Here is a 19243-nt window from a genome sequence, read left to right as displayed (position 1 = left end):
AGTAAGCACTGATGGTTAACAAAAAATTAAACACAAACATTATTTTTTCCTTTCAATGTGTGTATTATTTTTTAAGTAGTTATTAAGACATAAATACTAAATTCTTTGGATTAAACTACTTACTAAGCAGAACTGGTGGGTATTTCTTTTGACCTACTGATACTGAAAAAATAAAAATTCAGAGACTAAGGGCACCAAGAACAGGAAAAGTCTGGGAACCTACAGTTAACTTCTGAAATCCTTATTTCATAATGGGTGCCAGAATTAGAAAGTGAAGACAGCAGAAATAGCTTTGGACAAGAAGTTTCAAAACCCAGTCTGCAACTTAATGACTATTAAGTCTCCTTCAAATGTTCATAGGCTTATGAGTAAAATGGAAGGGAGAGAGAAATAAGTAAACTATGGAACAGGAACTTATTAGGTCATTTGACAATTCTACTATACTTCAACTACAGAGGATCTCAATAAGGCACTATGTGGTTAGTCTTCAAGAATCTTACAATCTATATGCCACTTTTAAAATGTTAGGCTGTGGGGTGCCTGGGGGGCTCAGTGGGTTAAAGCCTCTGCCTTCAGCTCAGGTCATGGTCCCAGGATCCTGGGATCTAGCCCAGCACCGGGCTCTCTGCACAGCGGGGAGCCTGCTTCCTCCTCTCTCTCTCTCTCTGCCTGCCTCTCCACCTACCTGAGATCTCTGTCTGTCAAATAAATTAATAAATCTTTTTTAAAAAATAAAATGAAATAAAACATTAGGCTGTATTATTCCAACCAAACGGAGAAGGGAGAGTAAAAGTCCAAAAACTGGTGAGATTCAACAAATTCAAAACCTGAAAGTTAAAAAAAGGTGGGCGAAAAGTCTTTTGAGTGAAGAAATAGAACAAGAAATGAAGTTGCTTAAGAGAATGGGTAATAACAAGTCCTTATAAACCAGGAAGGGTTTCAAGGGATATTAGTTTTCACTACCCAAGGGGTAGGTAACAAAATACCAAGACGTGCCAAACTAGGAAGAACTGAATCAGAGGGAAACACACACACACACACACACACACACACACCCAGAAACGTAATTTTCAGTATAACCTTTTAAAATGATTATGTAGTAATACTGGCCACCAAATTATCAAATGTCTAGGTCAGAATAAACCACACAGAATTTTAAAGGACCGCAGAAATGGGTAAGAAGGTTAAAAACGGAATCAAAGTGCAATAATGAATAAACTCTAAACTAAATTGAGCTGCCCCTCAGAATCCTCAAGGAAGGAGCTCAGGGTAATGATTAAACTGACAACGAGATGGAAATGCATTAAATACCCAAATAGGCATTTCGACCTGACTTTACAGTCACACCTCTGAGGCAGGCCACGTCTCCATCATTTCAGTTTCTCAGAGAACGCCCGAGCCCTCAGGACCCCGAGGCTTAACCTCAAGCAGGATGACCCTTACACTCTGACCCGTCAGCTAGACGGGGGTCCACTCGGGAGACCTAAGAGGACGCAACAGAGGCGAGAAGGGAAATATTCAGCCAAAATCACCCTCTTCCGTCACTGGCGCGGCCTAGCTGTTACTAAATCTCCAGCTCACATTTCCGATCCGCAGCTCAAGACAACACAGACGCTACTTCGGATCCAACAATCTCTCCCCCAGCCTGCCTTCTCTGCACCGCCGAGGTGCGGCCTGAGAAAGCTCTTAGGGCTGCACCCGCTCTCGGGTGCAACGCTCGCTCGGTCTGAATGAGCGACAGAGCCCGCCGACTCCCACAAGTACTGCCCACTTAGCTTCGGGTTGGGTGCACAATAAACCTCCAGCGAACGGTACTGAAGGAACAGGACTACCGCGAAGCGAGCCCATGTCAGGAGTTGGGCGTGCCCCTTCCATCGCGAGGGCGACGGAGGGACTAAAGACAAAGAAGAATGGCCAGAGTTCCAGACACCACACTTACCCACACAGCCATCTACAATTCTGTTTGCGGAAGCGGCGGTCGGCGCCACGCGTGTGTTGTTACGCCACTTCCGGGGAGTGGATGGTCACGTGACTCCGCTCTCGGCTGCGAGTGGAGGGTCTCTCGACCTTCGCGCCGGAACTACGAGTCCCGTCGTGCCGCGCGCGGGGGCCTGCTGAGGGACGCGCGGAGCCGCACCGACAGTAGCAAGCACGTTGTTAGTGGGCGCGGCTGGAGGGCTCGGGAGGGTGCCGGCGGTAGGGGCGGGGAGCGAGCGTTCGCCTGAGCCCCTGGAGTTCCGGCACCCTGACCCACGCTTATCAGGTCACTCTGGTGAGTGCCATTAGAAGAGCTGTCTTTCGGCCTGTGCGGCGTGAAACGGCGGTGGCCTCAATCTCCTAAGAGGTAGCCAGGGCCCAAGATCTCTAAGGAACTGCGCAGGGTTGGGGGGGTGGGTCCAGAGGGCACCTTCAACCCTGGTGCACGTTGGGGAGAAGAACTAGGGCGCGAACCTGACACGTGCCCCGCGCCCCACACTCCTTAGGCTACGCTGGTAATTCCGTCCGCGGGGCGGGGGTTCTCCACACTGGCCCGCCCACCACCCCTGGCGGCCGAAAGAGGTCACCCCCGCCCTTCTCTGGCAGGCCTGTGGTTCGGCAAATCCTGTTTGGGGGACTGTTTTTCAGCTTTCTGCTTTGTAACCCTTCACTCTCTGCTATTACCTACGTCAGAAGATGGCTGATGGGGGACCTGGGAGCCCCCGCCCTTGCAGTTGTTTTAAAAATGAGCAATATCTTACTACTTAGGGACTGGCGGGTCTTTCTTTACTGCTATACTTGGGAAATCTCTGCCATACCTCCCTTCAAGGCCATTCGCATCTGTCAGATTCTGGAGAGAGGGGCAGCCCATCCCTGTTCGTGAGAAACCCTACGGTATTGTTATTCTGTGTTGGCTGGACTTTCTCGTACGGGATGGTTGGGGGAGAAAATGCACTTTGTCCATCCCCTGAGATTTCCACTAGAGAGTCCAAGGCACTTACTGTACTGAAACTCGAAAGCTCCACAGTTCAGGTCTTTCATCCCGAGATAAGTAGGGTCAAAACTGTTATCTGTAAACTAAGGTCATTGATGCGTGTACATTTTAACGTTGTTGTGTCTCAGCGCCTCTCCACGTTAATGGCGTAAAAACAGCGTGATTAGATTGACAGTTTTAAAAACGGGGCATGATTAGATTACAGTTCACCTTGAATTCTTTACCAGAACTGATCCCATTTAAAGCAGTTTTGCAAACGTGTTTTACTGGCCTACCTACTTGTCAGGAGATAGTTATATTAATGAGACTTCGCGTTAGGAATGGCAACATTTGCAGCCTGTGGTTTACCATCTAGTCATTTCCAAATTGTGGGCATTAACCTTTCTGAGGTTGTTGACCCTTTATAAACTTTGGACCAAGAATGAGGCCTATTTTTAACAATGAGGATGAGCCATCAATTTCAGATGACTGTGCCTGTACTTTTTATTATATGCAATGAGCTGTGTTGAGAATTAATTTCAGTTCATATATATGGACCACTGCAAAGGTATAGGTCCTAGAGATTGTACTGTATACATAACCATCCATAGAACTAAGCGATGACATAGCACGTATTTGGTGGTTCTGATGCTGAAGTATTGAGATAATTGCTGTTGTAATTTTGGAAAAAAAAATGAATCTAATTTTTGACTTCTTAAAATTTTTTATTAGATTTAAAGCCTCTTAACTGTGTTTATATAAACTCCATCATGAATTAATGTCATGCATGGGATATAGAGAGATCACGTCTTAGGATTTTTATCAGACTAAACTGAAAGTCATGCAGTGTGAGTTGAGATAGAAGAACTCTTGAATGTAGTAGTAATGGAAGGAGTGAATGGGCCAGATAAAATTGTTTTTAGATTACTGTTGATGTTATTTGCCCCCATTATTACTTGAGTAATATCTAGTTTTCTGAATATTGAATTAAAATAATAGCTAATATTTTGGTACCTTCTGTGTGCCAGACTGTGCTTTACATATTTGAACTTATTTAATTCTTATGTAATCCAGTGGGGTAGTTGCTATGATGATGATGATGATGATGATGATGATTTTATAGATGAGGGTTAAGTAACTTGGCCAAAGTCAAGCAGCTGGGAAGTAGTGAACTAGGATTTGGACCCAGGCAGGCTGGCTCCGGAGAACAGAATCTATGCTAATAAAGAAATAGTGCCTGCTGGAAGACCAGCCTCAGAACTGGAAGTTGGCTCCCACCTAATACATTTTCAGAAAATTAATTGATACTTCCTAATGCTTGGTATTATGTTCAGAGAGAAAATAACTCGATAAAGATGTTATCTTGCTATAGTATGAGTTCCAACAAGGCAAGGATCATTTTGTTCAATGAGTGCCTTGAATAGTGCCTGGCATACCTGGGTGCTTACTGAATGAATGAATTGCCAAGAAAAGTTTTAAAAAATTTTTTTTTTTTAAGGAAATAACAGGATTTATTTCAGTCCATTTATAAGATTTCTTTATGCACTGTTTTGATTTGGCTCATTATTTACCCAGCATGCTTTTGATTCTCCTGGTTTGGATTATACTTTTGTCAGTGTGAGAAAATGGAGTAGTAACTTGCAAGTTTTCTAAAGTAAAGGTAAGCAACAGATTCAGTAGATACCATTCCTCTTTTTAAGTCATTAGTTTCCAAAGTGCTAGCACTCAGAAGTGTAATTTTAAAAGTGTGATTTCTGTTGTGCAGTTGAAGATCACATTTTTGAAACATAAAAGTAGATACAATCTTAGAGCTTCCTAAGCCTAATGGTTTTGTTGGTGGTAGAAGAGAGGTGGTTTGTGGAAGGTTTGTTTCTCCAGTTTTGGAAGAAGGACGTTCTTCCAGTCCACTCACCAAAGTCGTCCTACTGGAATTTTACTGCCTTTTTGGAGCACATAAGATATTCTTGTTCAAAAAGTTTTTGGTATGGTTGAAAGTGAGGTTTAGTTGAGAAATCTAACTTTATTATGTGTGATGCTTAGTTTTATATGTCAACTTGACTAGGCTATACTACTGTAGCTATTTAATCAAACACTAATCTAGGTGTTGTGATGGTATTACAAGATGTGGTTAACATCTGCTTTAAGCAAGGAAATTACCCTCAATAATGTGGGTGGGTCTCATCCAATCAATTGAAGGTCTGACTTTTTTTTTTTTTTTTTTTTAGGATTTTATTCATTTATTTGACAGACAGAGATCACTAGTAGGCAGGGAGGCAGGCAGGGAGAGAGGAGGAAGCAAGCTCCCCGCTGAGCAGGGAGCCTGATGCGGGGCTCGATCCCAGGACCCTGGGACCATGACGTGAGCGAAGGCAGAGGCTTTAACCCACTGAGCCACCCAGGTGCCGGAAGGCCTGACTTTTAAACTGAAGTGTCTCAAGAAGAAAAAATACTTCCTCAAGCCTATCGCATTGATTTCTGCCAGTTTTTAACCTACAAGTCTGCCCTATACATTTCAGAGTTGCTGGCCCGCATGGTTTTGTGAGCCAATTCCTTAAAACCTGTGTCTATTTAGATAAGTAATCTAATAATAGATTCCTAATACATAGAAATAAATATCCATTTACCTAAATATAGATAAACCTAAAAACAGATAGATAGTGTATTATTTCCTGTTGGTTTTATATCTCTGGAGAAACTTGTCTGATTCAGAGTTTGGTGCTGAAGAGTAATTCTAGAGGAACAGATTCTTAAAGATGAGTTTTCTGAATTGTCTCTAGTATTCTTGGAATTGGTTCCCTAATTGGATTTAAGGGCACTAATTAATGACTATTTCCAGTGGTGAAAAGGGCACTGATAGCCCATGATATGATGTGGCAGTAGAGATATGCAAAAGGCAGAACATTGTCATCTGTATGCAAGTATTTATAAAAGATATGGTTCTTGATGGGATGATCACATATTTGATGACTTAAAACATTTTTGTCAAATTACCAAGTATAATGAGACTGACTGGTCGCTAACTGCTAGCTGCTAACTATGCTGGAGAAAGGGGAAAGAAAAGGATGAGCTCAGGTCTTCTGATTCCCAGCTTAAGCTCTGTGAAAATAACCGGAAAGTTTTTATGTCTGGCCTAAAGAAACTCATCTTCTGTAGATGCGGAGCTGAGATTGCTGAAAACCAAACCCAGAACCCCATCCTGCAAAATGGTTGAATTACAGTGCAAAATGAATTCCCCATCTAACAGAGTATCTGCTGTTAGAAAGAGGACATTGATTGAGAAGGAATGCAGTCCTCAAATTCGGAATGGGGTACTGAACCCCTAAGTTTTAATCCCTTATCTTTGCCAGCAAAAGCAGCCCTTCCACTCCTCTTTGAGAATTTAATCCTACTTTGTGTGAAGTACCTGTAATGGCCTTTCCGAAGTTACTTGCCTTTCAAGACATAGCCCATTCTCCCTAAGAACTACCCCTACTACACTTCTTTGCTGCTAGACTCAAGTCCTAGCAGGCCCTCAAAGGAAAGCTACAAAATGTGTCCTATGAAGAGGAGTGCTGCACTCTAAAAACCACATGATTTTTTTTTTTTAATCTGTAGAAATCTGGGGAAATTTTGTGGGGTTGGATATTAAAGGTGGAATAATGGTGGAAGGAAAATAAAGTCGGACCAGGTCAAATTTGATATAGGAACCACTAAGCAAAGATTTTGGATTCACTATTACAGCTTGAGGGATCGGGAAAGGCTTCTGACAGTTTGGTTAGTTGGCTGAAGCTTGGACCAAAAGGTGACCCATGCTTCCTGAAGTTAAAGTACCAGACCTGCCTTTGTATACTATAGAGGAAGGGATCCAAAGGCCTAGGGAGATTGGACTGGTGGAGTGGATTTGTCATTTAAGACCAGCTCACCCACTGTGGGAGAATGTAGAGGAGATACCTTTTACCATGACAGTGAGAAGTCAATTTATGAGGGGAGCCCTAGCATCCATGAAGATCTTTGTGATTGCTCTTCTCTGGGTCAGAAATTACAGCAGAAACTGCTGCCACTGAACTACGAATCCTTAAATACAGTGAGGATAATAGGAAATTGGGCAGGTATTACAGAGAGACCTATTTTCTTAATGGTATGTCTTACATGCTGAAGGTAAGAAGCCAGAGGAGAGGGCTGTTGAAGTACAGGAAGGAGAATGGCAATAGTGAAATACAAGGAAAATGTAGTTGAGCAGAGTCTTGGAAAAGACAGGAAGAGGTTAGATCTAGAACACAGGTGGAGGATTGAGCTTTTCTGAGGAAGGAGTTTAGGGATTCTGAAATAGGTGTGGTACAGGTAACTTTAGGAAGGCTGAAGTTGAGAAAATTCACCCCTAATAACTTTGGTTCAGTTTTAAAGGGAAGAGGGGGATATAGGTTCATCTGTCTTGTGGGACCACTAAGTAGTAAACACAATAAGTAGGTAAATTATATAGGATGTTAGAAGAGAACTGCTGTGAAAAAAAAAAAAACAACACAAATAGAGCAACATAAGGAAGATTAGGATGTTGGGAAGGAAGGATTGGAAGTAGAATTGTGATTTTAAATAGTGTAGTCAAGGGGTACCTCATGGAATGGATGCCATTTGAAAGAAGACTCATAGGAAGTGAAAGAATTAGCCATGCAGACATCTGGTGAAAGACTCTTCCAAGCAGAGGGAACAGCTAGTGCAGTATTCTTACAGTGGCCTTTTTAACACGTTGGAAGAGCTGCAAAGGTGAGCCAGTGTTGCTGGAGCAGAGTAAGAAAAAGAAAGAGTAGATGATGCATTCAGAGAAGAAAAGGGAGGAGATATTTGAGGTATTGTAGATGATTGTAATTACGGACTTAAGCTTTTACTCTAAGAGAAATTGGGAGAGTTTTAAATAGGAGAGATGGGATTTTATGTATCTTTTTTATTTTATCATGGGATGAAAATAAAGTATAAGAGGTTTAAAGTGGTTGGGAAAGGTGTGGAATGGTCATTGGAAGGTTAGGGAGAGGAAGCTGATTGGATCTGGAACCACTGTGGGTTGTCACATAACATTCACAGCCTTTCTGAAATAAGATGAGGTAATACCTCAGTGTATGCTGGGTACTAATTACTCAATTGTGTGATTTTTGTTAGTGCTCGGCTACTGGATGAAATTGTGGGAAAAACAGTTGGACTAGCTCAAGATTAGATTTTGTGGGCCGGTATTTACAGATGGACAAAGTAGTAATCCAAGTAATGCATGGAGAATTGAGGCTGGTTAAAGACTTCTGAATGAAACCAGGAGGAGCTGTTAGGTTTGAAAGAAAAAGGAAGGTAGGGTGGAGTGCGGCCGTGGAACTAGAGTCCAGAGACTAACGGTGAAGGCTATAAGTAGAAGAGGCTGCAGAGAGTAGTTTCAGGATTTCAGTTGTGGAGAAGTATTAGATGACTTTAAGGTGGAATGCATTGCTAAAGAAGCTGGGATTTTGCATGGGTCACCCAAGTGGAACAATGATAAAAATTTAGATGAAGGAAGAATATGAACTTGGTTTGGCCAGGTCAGCAGATAAGAAGGTAAAGAAGAAAAACTAGAACCAATTATTGTTATAGCATACTAAATGGTAGATACTGAACATATTTTTTCTCATTTCATCATCATAAATACTATAGTATAAAAGTTTAATTAACCCCACTTTAAGCATGAAGAGAAATCTACATAAAATAATGCCGGAAAGGGCTGGAACTCAGATCTTTCTGACTGCAAAGCCTGCATTTTTCCTACTACAATGTAATAACACCTGCCAGACCCAGAAAAGAAGGGGTTGGAGGTGGGACTGTGTCGATTCTGGACCAATGTTACCATTAGAGATCACTATGGCTTGCCTTAGGAAATTTAGATCCTCTGGAAACACAAAAAAACATAAACATTTTGTGTAAATGAATATATTTATGTAGTAATTTTGGAAAAATCATTGATTTTCTCTACAGATGATACATTTGACATTTAAGACTGCTCTGGAAATCAGTGAATTATTAATGAGATTCCTTGGGAATTCACTAGGGGGCATAACTTAACCTTTCCTGAAGATTAAGAATTTAACAATGGCTCCATCATTGCCTCAGCTCGTATATGTTGCTCAATTCTTGTATTAGAAAGCTCAAAAGCAGAATAAGTTGAAGGAGGTTGAAAGAGGTGGGTTATATAATAGAAATTAAATTGAAGGTATCGAGTTTGTTAAGAAGTAGGAAAATAACAGCCCAGAAAGACTACAAACTTGCATGCATTTACTTTTTCTAAACATCAGTTAGGGTGTGATTAAAGGCAGATTGAAATGCATAAATTAGAATATTAATCTGTTGGAAGAGGAAAATTTGAATTTCCCCCATTTGATGGTAACTAAGGGAGTTTTTATAACTAGAGGCAATTCTTCACTTATCCCTTTTATTATGGTCCAACCTAATGAGTTCTACAATTTATCCCTTCCTTTTACCTGTGATTTAAGTTAAAACTATACTAAATATCAGTTGTATTTGGCAAGGCCAGAATGTACTTAAAAAAAAAAAAAAGTTAATGGATTTTATTTTTTAGAGAAGTTGAGGTTTATAGAAACATGGAACAGAGATAGTACAGAGAATTCCCATATTATGCACCTCTACCTCCAGTTTCCCCTGCTCTGAACATCTGGTAGTAGTGTTTTTCCTTAGTTAAAAAGAGTTGAAGTACTGGTATTGATACATTAACTTGTGTACATAGTTTACATTAGGGTTCTCTTTTTGTGTTACACAGTTAGTTCTGTGGGTTTTGACAGATGTATAATGTATGATATAATGTATAATGACATTTACCCACCTATAGGATCATATAGAATGCTTTGCTGCCCTAAAAATGCTCCACTTAATCATCTCTTCCTTCCTGGACCCTGCAGCCTCTAGAAACCACTGCTCTTTTTACTCTCTCTATAGTTTTGTCATTTCCAGAATGTCATATAGCTGGAATCGTGCAGTATATAGGCCCTTTCAGACTGACTTCTTTCACTTAGCAACATGTTTCTCTCCATGTTTTTTCATGGTTTCAGAGATGATTTCTTTTTATCACTAAATAGTTTTCCTTTGTATAGTGGTTCGTCAGTGTGCTTATCCGTTCACCTGTTCAAAGATTTCTTGATTGTTTCCAGTTTGGGGCAGTTACGGATAAAGCCTCTATAAATGTTTATATGCAGGTTTTTTGTGTAGACTTTTCAACTTACTTGAGTAAGTACCTAGGAGCATTATTGCTAGAGCATACGTTAAGCCTGTGTTTAGGTTTCTTTGGAACTGCCAAACTGTCTTTCATGTTGCCTGTTACCATTTCGCATTCCCCCTAAGAATGAATGAGAGTTCCTGTTCCACATCCCCACCAGCATTTTGTGTTTGTTAGTGTTTTGGATACTAGTTATTCTAACAGGTGTGTAGTGGTATCTCATTGTTGTTTTAATTTGCAGCTCCCTAGTGACAAACGATGTTGAGCATCTTTTTTTTTAATTGAGATACAATTGACATATAATATTATTAGTTTCAAGCATACAACATAATGATTCAACATCCATCACCACATACGTCTTTCTCCCCAGCCTCTGGCAACCATCAATCTGTTCTACCTGTGAGTTCAGATTTCTTTTTTAAGATTCCACATATAAGTGAGATCGTGTAGTATTTATCTTTCTGTCTCTGACATTTCATTTAGCATAATGCCATTAAGGTCCATCCATGCTGTTGCAGATGGCAAAGTTTTACTCTTTTTATGGCTGAATAATCCATTGTGTTTGTGTACCATTTTTTTTTTAATCCACCATCCATTGGTGGTTATTTCTGTGTCTTGGCTCTTGTAAATAATGCTGCAGTGAATATGGAGGTGCATATATCTTTTTGAGTTAGTGTCTCCCCCCCACCCCCCCCACCCCCGGATAGATACCCAGAAGTAGAATTGCTGGATCATACGGTAGTTCTGTTTTTTTGAGGACATAACTGTTTCCCATTGTGGCTACACCAGTTTACATCCCCACCAACAATGCACAGCACTTTCCTCCACATTCTCACCAACACTTGTTTCTTTTTCTTTCTTTCTTTTTTTTTTAAATAATAGCTATTTTCACAGGTGTGAGGTGATTGAGCATGATTTCAGATGTTTATTTGCTATCTGTGTATCTTCTTTAGTGAGATGTCTGTTCATATCTTTGGCCCATTTTGTAATTGTTGAGTTTAAAGAATTCTTTTTGAATTTTAGATGAAGTCTTTGATACATGCTTTGCAAATATTTTCTCCCCGTTTGTGGCTTGTCTTTTTATTCTCTTAACAGTGTCTTTCATTAGAGAAGTTTTTAATTTTAATTAAGTCCAACTTACCTTTTTTTTTTTTTTAATGGATCTTGCTTTTGGTGGTGTATCTAGCAAGTCGTTGCCAAACCCAAAGTCACTTAAACTTTATTCTATGTTTTCTTCTAGAAATGGTATAGTTTTGCATTTTACATTTAGGCCTGTGATGCGTTTTGACTTAAATTTTGTGAAAGGGTTAAGGTCTGTGTCTGTGTTCATTTTTTTTGCATGTGGACATCTGGTTTCAGTATCATTTGTTGGAAAAAAAACTATCCTTTCTCCATTGAATTGCTTTTTCACCTTTGTCAAAGGTCAGTTGACTATATATATGTGCATCTCTTTCTGGACTGTCTGTTTTGTTGGTCTGTTTCTTTGCTTTCTCCAGTACTGCACTGCCTTGGTTATTTTAGCTTTATAATAAGTCACTACTCTATAATAAGAGTATATCAGTGATTCTTTTTGTGAGGGGTTGGGGAGGGGGGTGTCTTACTGCATGAGCTAGGAATTGCAGTACACATTGAATGTAAGAGTGGTGAGAGAGGACATCCTTGCCTTGTTCCTGGTCTAAGGAGTAAAGTCCCTGGTCTCTCTCCTCTTAAGTATCACATTAGCCATGGATTTGTTGTAGATGTTCCTCATCAGATTGAGAAAGTTACCCTGTACTCTTAGTTTGCTTAGAGTTTAAAAAGTCATGAACAGGTGCTCGATTTTGTCAAATGGTTTTGCTAGATCAATCCCTATGATCATATGATTTTTCTTAAGCTTGTTGATATGCTATGTTACATTGATTTTCAGCTGTTCAATCATTCTTGAGTATCTGGACTAATTCCACTTGGTTTGGTGTATAATTGTTTTTAAACGCTGATGGATTGGATTTGCTAATATTTTGTTGAAGATTTTTACATGTATGTTCTTGAGAGATATTGGTTTATAGTTTTTTTTACTTGAATATCTTCATCTAATTTTGGTAATAGGCTAATGCTGGCCTCATAGAATGAGTTAGGAAGTCTTCTTCCATTTTTATGGAAGAGAGTGTGGAGAATTGACATTATTTCTGCCATAAATATTTGATAGAATTCACTAATAAAAACACCTGAGGCTGGTGATTTTTTTGAGAGCTTAATCCTTATTCAATTTCTTTAAAAGATACAGGACTATTCAGGTCATCTTTTTCTTTTTGTATGATTTTTGGTTTGTTTATATTTTTTAAGGACTGGCTCCATTACCTAAGTTACCATATTGGTGGGCATAAAGTTGTTTACAGTATTCCTTATCACTTTAAATGTCTGTGGGTCAGTAGTCAAGACTTCTGTGTTTCATTTCTGATATTAATAATTTGTGTTTTCTCCCTTGGGAAACTTAATTAGGGAGATATTTTTCAGAGAACCATATTTTGGTTTTATTATATTTTCTATTGTATTTCTTTTCAGTTTCATTGATTGTTGCTATGATGTTGATAATGATGGTGATACCTGCTTGCTTTAGGTTTATATTTTGCTTCTCTTTCTAGTTGCCTTAAGTGAAAGTTTATCTTACTGAGTTTACATTAGTCTTTTCTAGTATGTTCATTCAGTGCTATAAATTTCTCTGTAAACCTGCTTTACTCTGTCCCACAAATTTCAATAAGTTGTATTTCCATTTTTAATTCAAGATGTTTTAAAACTTACTTTTAGACTTTTTGACCTATGGAGTATTTAGAAGTATGTTGTTTAATTTCCAGGGGTTTTCCAGCTGTCTTTATGTTAGTGATTTCTAGTTTAATTCCATTATGGTCTGAACATATTTTACATGATTTTTATTCTTTTAAATACATTAAGGTGTATTTTATGGCCCAGAATGTGGTCTGTTTTGTGAACACTTCATGTAATAAGCTTGAGTAGAATGTATATTCTGCTGCTGTTGAATGGGAGTATTCTATAAATGTCAATTAGATCAAGTTGATTATAGTTTAGTTCAACTATATCCTTAGTGATTTTCTGGCTGCTGGATCTATCAAGTACCAACAGAGGGGTGTTTAGGTTTCCAATTATAATAATGGAAATGTTTGTTTCTACTTTAAGTTCTGTCATTTTATGCCCTGTACTTCAGTCTCCTTTTGTTAGATATATACATGTTTAGGATTGTTATGTTTTCCTTATGTTATCATTGCATTATTATTTTTTATGAAATACTCCTCTTTTTCATTGATAAACAAGGGATTTCAAAAGTCTGCTTTGTCTGAAATTAATAAAGCTACCCCCATCTTTTTTTTTTTAATCAGTATTAATGTGGCGTGTTTTCTCCATCCCTTGACTTGTAACTTTTTTTTTTTAAAGATTTTTTTTTTTTATTTGAAACAGAGAGAGAGAGAGAGATCACAAGTATGCAGAGAGGTAGGCATAGAGAGAGAGAGGAGAAAGCAGGCTCCCCGCTGAGCAGAGAGCCCGATGCGGGCCTCGATCCCAGGACCCTGAAGATCATGACCTGAGCTGAAGGCAGAGGCTTAACCCACTGAGCCACCCAGGCGCCCCCTTGACTTGTAACTTAATCTGAGTCTTTATATTTAAGGGGGCATTTCTTAGACAAAATGTAGTTGGCTTTTTTTTTTTTTTAATTCTCTGACAATTTGTCTTTTTATTGGCTTAATAATGTGCCATGTTTGCAAATGTTTTTTATTCACTGCCATTTGTGCGTTATTTCTTTTCCCTTTTTTTCTGCCTTCTGTGGCTTTAACTGAGAATTTTATATGATTCTATTTTATCTCCTCTTTTGGGGTATCAATTGCAAAAAACCCCCAAAAAACAAAAAGCAGTTTATTTGGAGAGATAGAGTGTGCACAAGTATGGTGGGAAGGGGGCAGAGGGGGAGAAAGTCTTAAGGACCCTGAGGTAATGACCTGAGCCAAAACCAAGAGTCAGACACTTAACTGACTGCACTACTTAGGCGCCCCTCAGTTGTACTTTTTAAATAATGTTTAGTGGTTTCCCTAAATTTTGTAATACACTTTTATCTAAATCACCTTCAAATGATTCTAAAATACATTTGTAGTTGGAAGTACCTTACCATGGAGCGTTATTGTAGAGTATTCTCAGTTCCTTGTAGCAATGCTGTTTCTTATTTCACTTATTTTATGCTATTAATCACTTAATGTATTGTTACTAGTATTACTTCAAACAGTTGATTCTAGATCGATTAATAATGAAAAAGATCTTATTTTACCTTTATGATCCTTCTCTGTCAATCTTTCAGCTTTTTAAAATTTAAATTCTATTAACCAACATATAGTACATTATTAGTTTCAGATGTAGTGTTCAGTGATTCATCAATTGCATATAATGCCTAGTTCTCATCATATTGTGCCCTCCTTAACACCCATCACCCAGTTGCCCCATCCCTTCCACCTCACCTTCCACAGCCCCCAGTTTGTTTCCCAGAATCCAGTGTCTCTCATGGTTTGTCTCCCTCTGCTTTCTTCCCATTCAGTTTTCCCTCCTTTCCCCTTTGGCCCTCTGCACTATTCCTTATGTTCCACATATGAGTGAGAGCATATGATAATTGTCTTTCTGTGCTTGACTTATTTCATTGCATAATCCCCTCCAGTGTCATCCCTGTCAATGTAAGTGATGGGTATCCATCCTTTCTGATGGCTGAGTAATATTCAGTGTATATATGAACCTCATCTTCTTTATCCATTCGTCTGTTGAAGATCATCTCAGCTCTATCCACACACAGCTTAGCTATTGTGGACTTTGCTGTTATGAATAATGGTGTGCAGGTGCCCCTTCAGGTTACTACATTTGTATCTTTGGGTAAATACCCAGGAGCCCAATTGCTCGGTGATAGGGTAGCTCTATTCTTAGCTTCTTTTTTTTTTTTTTTTTAAAGATTTTATTTATTTATTTGACAGATAGAGATTACAAGTAGGCAGAGAGGCAGGCAGAGAGAGAGAGGAGGAAGCAGGCTCCCTGCTGAGCAGAGAGCCCGATGCAGGGCTCAATCCCAGGACGATGGGATCATGACCTGAGCCGAAGGCAGAGGCTTTAACCCACTGAGCCACCCAGGTGCCCCTATTTTTAGCTTCTTGAGGAACCTCCATGCTGTTTTCCAGAGTGGCTGTACCAGCTTGCATTCCCACCAACAGTGTAAGAGGTTTTCCCTTTCTCAACATCTTCACCAACATTTGTTGCTTCCTGTCTTGTTAATTTTTAGTCTTTCTGGCTGGTGTGAAGTGGTATCTCATTGTGGTTTTGATTTGTATTTCCCTGGTGGCAAGTGATGTGGAGCATTTTTTCATATGTCTGTTGGTCATTTGTATGTCTTCTTTGGAGAAGCGTCTGTTCATATCTTCTACCCATTTATTGACTGTATTATTTGCTTTTTTGGGTGTTGAGTTTGATAAGTTCTTTATATGTCTTGGATACCAGCCCTCTATCTGATATGTCATTTCCAAACATCTCCCATTCTATTGGTTGTTTTTGGTTTTGTTGACTGTTTCCTTATCTGTGCAGAAGCATTTTATCTTGATGACCATCACAGTAGTTCATTTTTGCTTTTGTTTCCCTTGCCTTTAGAGATCTGTCTTGCAAGAAGGTATTGCAGCCAACATCGAACAGTTTGCTACCTGTGTTCTCTAGGATTTTGATGGATTCCTGTCTTACATTTAGGTCTTTAACCCATTTTGAGTTTATCTTTGTGTATGGTGTAAGGAATGGTCCAGTTTCATAATTTGCATATGGCTGTCCAGTTTTCCCAAAACCATTTGTTGAAGAGACTGTCTTTTTTCCATTGGATACTCCTCCCTGCTTTGTCAAAAATTAGTTGACCATAGAGTTGAGGGTCCATTTCTTGTTTCTCTGTTCTGTTCCATTGATCTCTGTGTCTGTTTTTGTACCAGTACCATGCTGTCTTGATGATCACAGCTTTGTAACATAACCTGAAGTCAGGCATTGTAATGCCCCAGCTTTGTTTTTCTTTTTCAGCATTCCTCTGGCTAATTGGGGTCTTCTGTGGTTCCATAAAAATTTTAGGATTGTTCCAGGTCTGTGAAAAATGTCAGTGGTATTTTGATAGGAATTTCATTGAATGTGTAGGTTGCCCTGAGTCACATAGACATTTTAACAGTATTTGTTCTTCCAATCCATGAGCATGGAATGCTTTTCCATCCCTTTGTGGCACCTTCACTTTCTTTTCATAGATGTTCTGTAGTTTTTAGACTACAGATCCTTTACCGTTTTGGTTAGGTTTATTCCTAGGTATCTTATGGTTTTCAATGTAATTGTAAATAGGATCAATTCCTTAATTTCTCTTTCTTTGGTCACATTGTTACATTGTATGTGCATTGATTTTGTATCCTGCCACGTTGCGGAATTGGTATATGAGTTCTAGCAAGTTTGGAGTAGAATCTTCAGGGTTTTCCACACAAAGTATCATGTTATCTGTGAAGAGTGAGAGTTTGACTTCTTTGCCAATTTGAATACCTTTTATTTCCTTTCATTTTTTGATTGCTGAGGCTAGGACTTCTAGTACTATGTTGAAAAACAGTGGTGAGAGTCGGCCTCCCTGTCATGTTCCTGACCTTAGGGGAAAAAGCTCTCAGTTTTTCCCCATTGAGAATGATATTTGGTGTGGACTTATTCTAGATGGTTTTGATGATACTGAGTTGTGTTCCCTCTTTCCCTACACTGCGGAGTGTTTTAATCAAGAAAGGATGCTGTATTTTGTCAGATGCTTTTTGTGCATCAATTGAGAGGATCATATGGTTCTTACCCTTTCTTTTATTATAATGTATCACGTTGATTGGTTTGTGAATGTTGAACCACCCTTGCAATGCAGGAGGAAATCTCACTTGGTCTTGGTGAATAATCCTTTTAATATACTCTTGGATCCTGTTGGCTAGTATCTTGGTGAGAAATTTGCCAGCCATGTTCCTCAGGGATATTGGTCTGTGATTTTCCTTTCTGATGGGGTCTTTGTCTGGTTTCAAATCAAGGTAATGCTGACCTCATAAAATGAGTTTGGAAGTTTTGTTTCCATTTCTATTTTTTGAAACAGCTTCAGAAGACTATGTAGTAGTGCTTCTTTAAATGTTTGGTAGAATTCCCCTGGGAAGCCATCTGTCCCTAGACCCCTTTGTTGGGAGGTTTTTGATTACTGCTTCAATTTCCTTGCTGGTTATGGTTCTGTTCAGGATTTCTATTTCTTCTTCTTTCAGTTTTGGTAGTTTATGAGGTTGCCTAATTTTATTAATTTGGGTCCTTTGTCTTGTCTTTTTGATAAGTCTGTCTAGGTGTTTGTCGATCTTATTAATTCTTTCAAAGAAGCATATTTTAAGTTCATTGATCTGTTCTCCTGTTCTTTTAGTTTCTATTTCTTTGATTTCTGCTCTAGTTGTTACTATTTTTCTTCCGCTTGGTTAACCCTTCGTTTGCTCTTCTTTCTCCAGCTCCTTTAGTTGTAAGTTTAGCTCGTATATGTTGGACTTACTGAATTTTTTGAGAAAGGCTTGTATTGCTGTGTACTTCCCTCTTAGGACTGCCTTTCCTATATCCCAGAGGTTTTGAACAGTTATGTTTTCATTTTCATTTGTTTCCATGATTTTTAAAAATTCTCTAATTTCCCGGATGACCCATTCATTGTTTAGTAGGATGCTCTCTAACCTTCAAGTATTTTGAGTTTCTTCCAAATTTCCTCTTGTGACTGAGTTCAAGTTTTAAAGCACTGTGTTCTGAAAATAGACAGAGAATAGTACCAGTCTTTTGATACTGGTTGAGATCTGATTTGTGGCCTAGTATGTGATGTATTCCAGAGAATGTTTGATGTGCACTTGAGAAGAATGTGTATTCTGTTGTTTTAGCATGGAATGTTCTATACAGAACTACAAAGTCCATCTGGTCCAATGTGTCATTCAAAGCTCTTGTTTCTTTGTTGATTCTCTGCTTAGATGATCTGTCCATTGCTATGATTGGTGTGTTAAAGTCCCTATTGTTCTATTATCAGTGTGCTTCTTTAATTTGGATATTAATTGGCTTATATAATTGGCTGCTCCAGGGCGCCTGGGTGGCTCAGTCATTAAGTGTCTGCCTTTGGCTCAGGTCATGATCCCAGGGTCCTGGGATTGAGCCCCGCATCAGGCTCCCTGCTCAGCTGGGAACCTGTTTCTCCCTCTCCCACTCCCCTTGCTTGTGTTCCCTCTCTTGGTGTATCTCTATCAACTAAATAAATAAAATCTTTAAAAAATAGTAATTATTGGCTGCTCTGAAGTTAGGAGTATAAATATTTATAATTGTTAGATTTTTTTTGTTGTTGGATGAACCCTTTAGATGTGACGTAGCGTTTCTCTTCATCCCTTACTATAGTCTTTGGTTTAAAATCTAATTTGTCTGATAGGAGGATTGCTACCCCAGCTTTCTTTTGAGGTCCATTAGCATGGTCCATCAGCATAGGTCCACCCCTCTCACTTTCAAGAAGGTGTCTTTAGGTCTAAAATGCGTCTCTGATAGACAGCATATGGGTAGGTCTTGCTTTTTTATTTAATCTAATAACCTGTGTCTTTTGATTGGAGCATTTAGCCCATTTACATTCAGAGTAATGACTGAAAAGTATGAATTTAGGGCCATTGTATTACCTGAAAAGTCCCTGTTTCTGTAGACTGTTTCTGTTTCTATCTGGTCTGTTACTTTGGGGCTCTGTCTTTGCTTAAAGGATCCCCTTTAGTATTTCTTGCAGGGCTGGTTTAGTGGTCACAAATTCTTTTAGTTTTTGTCTGTCTTGGAAGCTCTTTATCTCTCCTTACATTCTGAATGACAGCCTTGCTGGCTAAAGTCTTGGCTGCATGTTTTTCTCATTTAGTACCCTGAATATATCATGCCAGCCCTTTCTGGCCTGCAGGTTTCTTTGGTTAGGTCTGATGTTAATCTGATATTCCTCTCTTTGTAGGTTAAGAGTCTCTTGTCTAAAGCTGCTTTCAGGTTGTGAGCTTCACATGTTG

At 39.2% G+C, this 19243-nt stretch overlaps 1 protein-coding gene across 3 annotated transcripts in view; it reads left to right on the top strand.

Annotated features, from left to right (window-relative positions):
• The first annotated feature begins 2093 nt into the window (after window positions 1-2093).
• FAM210A (family with sequence similarity 210 member A) overlaps window positions 2094-19243 on the top strand; it is a 35185-nt gene continuing 18035 nt past the window's right edge. The window contains exon 1 of one of the 3 annotated variants that reach the window (XM_032875834.1): window positions 2094-2272. The gene's annotated coding sequence lies outside the window, so the exon portion shown is untranslated. Of the gene's footprint in view, window positions 2345-4586; window positions 4611-19243 lie in introns of those variants that run through there. The other 2 variants (XM_032875836.1, XM_032875837.1) reach the window with 2 other exon arrangements.

Source organism: Lontra canadensis, unplaced genomic scaffold (assembly GCF_010015895.1).
Source record: "Lontra canadensis isolate GAN:19392208 unplaced genomic scaffold, GSC_riverotter_1.0 scaffold57, whole genome shotgun sequence".
Lineage (NCBI taxonomy): Eukaryota > Metazoa > Chordata > Mammalia > Carnivora > Mustelidae > Lontra > Lontra canadensis.
The sequence above is the reverse complement of the archived record's forward strand: the minus strand, read 5'-3'. Positions and strand labels throughout refer to the sequence as shown.